Here is a 9,074-nt window from a genome sequence, read left to right as displayed (position 1 = left end):
TGATCAAATAAAACTTAAAAGCACCCACCAAATTCAATAGTATTGGTCACAAAATAAATAAAGCACGACAGGCAGTTAGGATGTTATCTCTGGATGAGCTTGAATAATGTTCTGGTTCTCAGGTTTCTCACCTGTAAAATGGGAGAGTTGGACTGATTATATTCCATGTTCATGATGAATAGGAAGCAAATCTGCAGAGCTGGGAGGGTGAGTCTTCAAAATGCAGAGTTTTGGGGTCCACCTAATGCTTGCTGAGTGGGATACTAAAGGATAGGACAGGCCTGAGGGCTAAGTCTGGGAAGTCTGTGTTTTTGTTTTGTCTTGTCTTTTAAAAATATCTATTTCTTTTTTCTCTCTTTTTTTTTGTTTTGTTGAGGCAGATCTGTAGGTAGCTAGGGCTGGACTCAAACTCTGCATCTTGAACTTCTAATCCTTCTGTTTCTACCTCCTGGATGCCAGGATTACGAGTGTGATTCATCATGCCCTGTTGTTTTATGCAGTGTTGGGAATAAAACACTCTTAACAATCCAGCCAAATCCTTAATCTGAAAACATGCTTCAGAGGGCTTCTCAAATGGTGCGTTCTCACTCAGCCTTTTCTCCCCAGGATGAAGCACCCCAAGGGTAGAAAACACTGAAAATCATCTTTTAAATTTCAGTTTTGGCCCACCGATCCTAAGGTTTTCGTGCATCAGCAGGGTGGTTACTTAGAAACAGAGTATGACTGAAAGGCAGATTCTTTGGATAGCCATGATGGTATCCTTACATTACCCATGCTCAGTGAAATGGGGTTCACAGCGGCTAGACTCCAGGATTTGCCTGGTTCTTGCTGCACCTCACCTTTGCCTCTGGGAATGGCCCCCCATCAGTGCAAAGCTGATTTGAAGGCAGAGTGGAACAGGGGAAAACACTTTATCTGTTCCTATGAATCTTGGTCTGCAGTCATTCAAACACAATTAAAAACAGTAGGGTTTCTCAGTTAACATTTGGTAAAGCTCGCAAGACAGTGTTGTTTTGTTTAGTGCTTTGAACAGCCTGTGGGAGCGGAGGCATGCTTGATAAAAGTATTGTCTTAAATCTACAAAAGTGAACCCTCTGATGGCTGATGCGCCAGAGTTTTAGTTCTGAAGCACATTGGGCTAAACTCTCTCAGGTAGGGACTCTGCAGCTCCCTTTTTTAGGTTTGTTTTTATTTATTTATTTATTAAAAATTTCTACCTCTCTCCCTCCTTCTACTTACCTCCCCCTCCCTCTCCAGTCCTAAGAGAAGGCAGGGTACCCTGCCCTGTGGGAAGTCCAAGGCCCTCCCCCTCCATCCAGGTCTAAGAAGGTGTACATCCAAACAGACTAGGCTCCCAAAAAGCCAGTACATGCAGTAGAATCAAAACCCAGTTCCATTGTCCTTGGCTTCTAGTCAGCCCTCATTGTTTGCCACATTCAGAGAGTCTGGTCTGATTACATGCTCTTTCAGTCCCAGTCCAGCTGGATTTGGTGAGCTCCCATTAGATCAGGCATACTGTCTCAGTGGGTGGATACACCCCTCACGGTCCTGACTTCCTTGCTCATGTTCTCCCTCCTTCTGCTCTTCATCTGGACCTTGGGAGCTCAGTCCAGTGCTCCAATGTTGGTCTATGTCTCTATCTACATCCATTGCCGGATGAAGGTTCTATGGTGATATGCAAGATATTCATCAGTGTGGCTATGGGATAAGGCCAGTTCAGGCACCCTCTTCTCTGCTGCCCAAGGACCTAGCTGGGGACATCCCTTTGGACATCTGGGAACTCCTCTAGAGCCAAGTCTCTTGACAACCCTAAAATGGCTCCCTTAATTAAGATATCTTCTTGCCTGCTCCCATATCCACCCTTCCTCCATCTCAACCATCCCACTTCCTCAAGCTCTCCCCAATCCTCCCCTTCTCCCTTCTCTCTCCCCCTTTCCCTTCCCTCCACCCCACCCCCATCCCCACCCCCATGCTTCCAACTTTTTCCCGATGATCTTCTCTACTTCCAATTTCCAGGAGGACAAATATATGTTTTTCTTTGGGATCAGCTTATTATTTAGCTTCTCTAAGATCACAAACTATAGGCTCAATGTCCTTTATTTATGGCTAAAATCCACTAATGAGTGAGTACATAGCATATTCATCTTTTTGGGTCTGGGTTATTCGTGTGCTACTTTATCAAAAGGGTGGTAGTCTTTTCTTGGAAGATATTATCAGACTTAGAAGTGCTTTTGCCTTAATGAGGATTAGAAGGGTGTTTAGAAGTTTTATTTTAGGGAAAGATATAGAAACTCCAATAAATAGGTATAGCAATCTTCTTCTCACTATTTTCTTACCTTGCCAATTCTTGGTCTACTCAACGCATCTATTCATAAGGAATTTTCCAAACCTGCTAATTTGTGTGTATATCCTTGAGAATTGTTCATTTCCTCTTTATAAGATTTGTGTGTATGTGTGTGTGCTCACGCGTGCACACGTGCACGCACATGTGCCAGTGCCCTCAGAAACCAGAAGAGGGAGTTAGACCCTTTGGAATGAAGTTACATGCCATTGTGTGTTCAGCATAGATCCTCTGCAATAGCAATGTACACTCTTAATTGCTGAGCCATCTCTCTAGCCTCTTGCCATGCTTCTTGAATTGTGTTATCTTTCGGTACCTGTAACCCATGAATGTGCTTACTGGGCTCCTATGGTATTTGTGTCTGCCATTCTTGGTCTCAAGGACAGAGTTTGTTCCTCTTTCTTAGCCCTTCAATTAGATAGACTTCTGATTGTGTTTGCTCCTCAGGAAATGGATGGCTAGCTGAAGAATATTCCAGTTTCTGGCGTTACACACCTGCTGGCGTGACCCATTTTTCTTCCCATCCCTATCACTAGCTATGTTTCCAACATTCTTTCTCCGTGTCTGTATGGAAATGAGAATGGGTTTTGTGTTATTCAGAATGTGTCCTAGGATGCTGAAGTTAGTACTAGACTATGCCCTTATCTCAGTCTTCACCGTTCAAATGCACTGCTTGGGGACCTTACAGAATCTAATGTAGTGGATCCAGGGAAGCCTTTATAACAGACTCCTAGTTGGTGTCATCCTGCTAATATATGACCAACTATTCACAGCATTGGTTTAACTTATCCTCAAGGAAATGTCACCGAGAGCCAGGGGTTGAATAGGTAGACAAACTGTATAAGTCTTTGTTATACGTGCTTGTCTCTGTGTGTTGTGGGGGGGTGTTCAGTGCCCAGCATGTCTTTTATCTCACCTCTCAGTTGTTAGGTCAAAACTCTAATCAGAAATTACCAATATTCTCAGGAGACAAAGAAGACTCCTGGTCCAGAAACTTTGGTATAGGCATTCTTAGGACTCTCTCAACTGAAATGTTTGGCCTCTGCGAGCTTAAGGACTAAGTGGTGCTGCACGATACAGGAAATCCGTGTCTCTGCGCCTCAGTTTCCCTCTATAAAATGACATCATAATATCTACGCTAGGTGTTCACCGGTTGGAAGATGAAATGGTTAGCTATCCATGGAATGCTGAGAACTGCATGCATATCCATGCCTAGTCATCAGTAAATATCCTCAACAGTTTTCTCCGCGCTGGCCTTTTCTTCAAAAGATGTTAATTTGCCATCGACACACACACTTTGATCAATCAAAGGAAAATACGTTTTATATATTTTTGAATTAATGAAATGTGTAGTTAATTTATCTATCCAAATTATGAATGGAAGAAGAACCCATTAAATATGCATCTTAGCATCCCTTATTGAGTTATTTTAATTGTGATCCAGAATTTAATGCCTAATTAATTCTACTTCAACTCTGTGCATTAGTGAAAATGGGAAGATACAGCATATGTACCTTACGCTCCTAACAGAGCAGCAGATGGTCTAACCTCCTCCCTCTGACTCAACAAACTCTGCGATGGTTCTGTGACCCCTACAAACTCTCTTAGATGGGGTATTGTTAGCCAGTTCTTTGAAAATTTAAGGTTTAACTTTTCGAGAAAGATTTAACTGATGTTTGCTTTTCTGGCAGGGAAGGTGGTTTAAAAGAATGAATTTTCCCTTCCTACTGTATTGGCGTTGATGTTACCCTGTGATGGTTGGGTAGCTGAAGAAAGGTTAAACCATCCTGCTGGATGAAGCATTCACAACTGTGGGTGTCTGGTCTGTGGTTGCTTTGAAATGCAAATCCCTGAGTAGGGAACACAGCGGTGTTAACAGAACCAGTGTTGATGGAGCCTTGTTCTGTATTTGCTGTAGGATTACTCTCAAACATGCCTCCAAAGAGTCTAGGAAACAAGTCATTCAAGTTTCCTAGATGATCTCAGGCTTGCATTAGTATAGCTTAACTTTTCTAATGACCTGCCATATAGGCTCCTTCTCAAGACAGAACAGAATAGCTCCTGGTAGTCCCCGCTTTGTCACTCAGCTCACCTCTTAAGGCACGGTGCATACATTCCCTCCAGTTGCAATAAGCATGCTAATATTTTCTCGATTCACAGGAATATGACTGATTGCATATGACATATTGCATATCCCACACCCAATTAAAGCTACCTTTATACTTGGTGAGACTTGATGAAAGACCCATTTCTGCTATTGTCAGTCAATGCTGGTGCCAGATAGCACACAGTTTACTTTAGAGAATACCGTCAAACATGCGATCTGATTTATCAGTTACATGTTACTGCTGATGTTGAATGAGTTTTCTTCAGAGTTCTGGGTCTCTGAACCAGTGAAGTTGTGTAGAGAGCATGATCATTTGCATTATGTATTACTGTGTTTAGGGCATATTTGCACAGTGGTAGAATAGCTGGTAACTTGAGGACACACAGTCTACAGGTATTTATTTCTATAAACAAATGGGTATGTAGAGCGAATTTAAAATTGTTGAATGAATACTGCTCTCGGTGTTGAAGTCGTGGATAGCAAAATAGGGTGATGTTAGTTTGTCTCATAGTGGCGCTGTCTATCTTTAGCCACAGTAGGAACAGCCAGAACTTGAGTGCATGAGTTAGACCCGTTTTGTGCATTTTCCTGATCTGTTCCTCGTTCCAATGCAACATGATTGCGCTTGCCAGTCTCTGTTGTGAGTGTATGATGTGTATATACTCAAGTGTATAGGTGCAGCTGTGTGGATGTGTGGGGGTTAGAGGGCAGCTCCAAATGCTATTCTTCAAGCGCTACCCACTTTCTTTTGAGATAGGGTCTCATCAACTTTGAACACACTGAGGAGGTGGGGATGGTTAGCTAATGAACCTTAAGGATCCTGCTGTCTCAACTGCTCAAACATTGGAATTACATACATGTGCTCCTACTCCTGGAATTTTTACATAGGTTTTGGGTATTGAACTCGGGTCTTTATGCTTGTATAACAAGCACTTTACAGATGGAGCTGTCTCTCCAGTCTTTTACCCTCATTTTATGCTTGAGTGAGTAGAGACCTGAAGGGATTGCCTATCTTTAAGCGACTGAGGAAACATTAGGACTGATATATTTCCATTCCATAGCTGTTGCCCACAGCGTTCCCTCTATCAAAGCATACCTGTGCGGCAATGTTATCATTTCTTTGTTTTGTCTTCCCCTTTAATTATGTGACTATGTATGTGGGTGGGCACGGGATGCTGTACATGTGAGTGCAGTGTCTACAGAGACTGCAAAAGGGACTGAGATAGAGGCTGCTGGGAGCAGCCCAATGGGGATGCTAGGAACCAAAACCTGCTCGTCACCATGAACAGTAAATGCTCTTAACTGTTGCACCACCTCTCCGGGCACTGTAATTTTATTTCGAAGCATCCTCAGTGTCCAGCTAACTACATTCTGAATGTATTACATGAAATTTCCTTGGTGCTTTTGGTGGTGGGAATCACCTGATCAGCATTTTAAAAATCCAGATAAATACATTCTGCTTGGATATCACTGGCCCATTGCCCAATCTCATCTGCTGACATTTAGAAGACGTTTCTAACAATATCTTGACTTCTGTGAGCACTTATCTTTCTTTAATGGAATGTTCTGTTTGATATCCTTTTCATTGTCATAGCAAGAGAAAAGCAATTTGCTACTCGGCCAACAAGACCCCTCGTTTACTTATTAAAATGGCTGTAAATCCACAGCTGGCAAACAGTGTGTGATTGATAGCTTTGTTGGAGAAAGTCACATAAAGGAAGTGTAAATCTTTCCCCTCACTTCCTGCCAATGATCTCCAACCAAGATCTAAAGGGCGCCTGTTCTACGAGGGGTTTGAAACCATCACTCGGAGGTGTCCTTGAAAGCCCCAGCTGGAAAGTGGAAGAACACCCTAGAATAAAGAGCTGTTGGCTCAGCAATGTGGTGGTGTGGAAAGGAGAAAAGCACCTTTGGAACCAAAAGACATTCTGCCCAAGTCCCCATTAAACTGCCAGGAAAGGTGGGGTGCTTTACATTCTCCAGGGTATAGTCAAGTTGTGGTTAGCTCGTGTCGAGCCAGAGGAGTTAGCCAGGACAGACAGCCCTGCTCAGGTCACCATGATTTTCAAGTGAAGTGTTAAGAACAGGATGTTTGGATTAAAGAAAGGTATAATGGAAGTCCTCTAAGCAATCATTTTGGGTGGTGGTATGTGTGTATTGTGCAGGTGAACATGTATATGACAATTTATGCCCCTGCATGTGTCTTGCACATGTATGTGGACACCAGAAGACAAAGTTTCATTCTTCAGGTCCTGTGTGTGTGTATGTGTGTGTGTGTGTGTGTGTGTGTGTGTGTGTGTATGTACAGGCACACAGTATATATATGCACACAGTCTCAGGTCCTGTATATATAATGTACACACACACACACACACACACACACACACACACACAGAGAGAGAGAGAGAGAGAGAGAGAGAGAGAGAGAGAGAGAGAGAGAGAGAGAGAGAGAGTCTTTCACTGATCTGGAAGTTGCCAAGCAGTCTAGGTCAGCTGGCCAGTGAGTCCCAAGTACTTCCTGTCCTCAATGTCTCAACCTCCTAGGGTTGGGTTTAAAAAGGGCATACACCAATCACTGGCTATTTTAAAAGTAAATTCTGGAGATCAAACTCAGGCCCTTATGTTTTCAAGACAAATACTTCACTGCCTGAGTTGTGTTATAGTTCATATCATAATTATTTTGAAGATGTCACATTAATAATAATAATGATATTAATAGTAATATACACCTCATTGGTGGATTTTCTTGACACTTTTGTTTAGAGGTCTCCCTGCATACTATCTTGTATAATTTCTACAACAGCTTGAATCATTATGTCTGATTATCATATGCCATTATCATCTCCATTTTGCAGACAAGGGCATACAGTCTGAGAGGTTGAGAATCTGTGCTAGGTTCACAATGGTCTCTCATGGTGGAGTCAAGACTTAAACAAGGGTCACTCATTTTCAGAGTCCTTCCTCTAGACCAGGGGTTCTCAACCTTCCTAATGCTCTGACCCTTTAATACAGTTCCTCATGCTGTGATGACCCCCAACCATAAAATTATTTTTGTGGTTACTTAATAATGGTAATTTTGCTACTGTTATGAATCATAATGTAAAAATCTATCTTTCCTGATGGTGTTAGTCAACCCCTATGAAAAGGTCATTTGCCCTCCCCGCAAAGGAGTCACAAACTACAGGTTGAGAAACGTTGGGGTCCACACCAAAAGTCACAGTCAGTCCCCTGTGAATAAAAGCTCATGTTGATTATAACTCTGTTTAGCACTTCAGAGCTGACCCACCACTAATGGGTAAAAGCTGTATGTTGGGGTCCTGAATTTATGTGAAACATTTCTAGATTTAAAGTAAGAAAATCCAAGATTATCTATTCCATCTTAAAGAATTCAGAATTTATTATTCAGACAGTAGGAAACCTCAGAAGGGCTTTTAAGCACAGTCCTATTGGATTTGGAGACAATAGAAAAAATATGAGCACATTACTACATTATTAGAAGACTATTACAGTAGTCTAGGCAACTGGTGCCCACTAGACACTGGGCAGATGATGGTGAGGGGTCAGTATGCAGAAGACCTGTCCAGAGACACCTAAGAAGTGCGATGAAGGTTTTAATGATACTATATGGATACAGATATGGTTGGTGAGGCAAAAGGAAAAATCCAGAATGCTTCTGATATTTTAGCTTCAGGGACACAATGAATGTCTGGTGACATGATTAGCCTAGCTGCGTTACAAAGGTGAGGCTGGCTTGGGGTCATAGAGAAATAATACGTGCATTATGTCATAGACTTGCTGGCTTTGGAGTGTTTCTGTCATGCCAAGGCAGAGGGACAGACAGTCAGGCCTGGTGATGAAGTCTGGCCCCCCTCAAGTTGAAGCTATGGAGTAGAGGGGAGCTATAAAATTTTGTGTGGAGTGAGAAGGCTGTGGGCACCAAGGACTATTAACAACACAGTAATGTCTATTCCAGCCAGTTAGCAGGTAGTTGCTGGTGGAGGAGAACCACAAAGAGAAAATTAGATCATCAAACTTCATATTACAAGAGAACATAGTGTTTTTGTTGTTGGCGGTGGTGTTTTCTTTTCTTTTCCTTTGAGATTGCGTGCTAAATAAAGAAATCCATGTGCAACTGAACACTTCTTAGTCTTTGCTTATAAATGGTTCCCAGTGGGTTGGCAGCAGTAGAAACTGGTTATAGGAATTATGATTTAGGTTAGAATTGTGTGAGTGTGTGTGTGTGTATGTGCGCGTGCACGTGTGCAAGCGTGCGCGCACACACACACTGAGTCTCACCCTCAGCATTAGGTTAGAGTCTTTAGACCTTTAATACTTCACCCCCACTGCCTCCTACTCTTCATCCTATTCTTCTGGGAATCAATCTCTCTCTTCAAAATCATCATCTGCCAATATTTTTGTGTTCTGAAGAGTTTTTCTGTGTTAATAACAAACCACTCTTGGAGTGTATAAAATATGTTAGAAGTCTTGTTATTACTCTGTAAGAACCCCAAACCATTTCTCTCCCTTTCTATCTTTTCAAATACTTTTTTTCCACTACCAGTAAAGTGGTTAGAAGCCTGTCTCACATGATTTTCTCCTTCGACTTTTTTGTAATCATGTGACCTT

The sequence above is a fragment of the Arvicola amphibius genome, chromosome 12 (genome assembly GCF_903992535.2).
Source record: "Arvicola amphibius chromosome 12, mArvAmp1.2, whole genome shotgun sequence".
Classification (NCBI taxonomy): domain Eukaryota; kingdom Metazoa; phylum Chordata; class Mammalia; order Rodentia; family Cricetidae; genus Arvicola; species Arvicola amphibius.
This window is presented reverse-complemented; position numbering follows the sequence as displayed.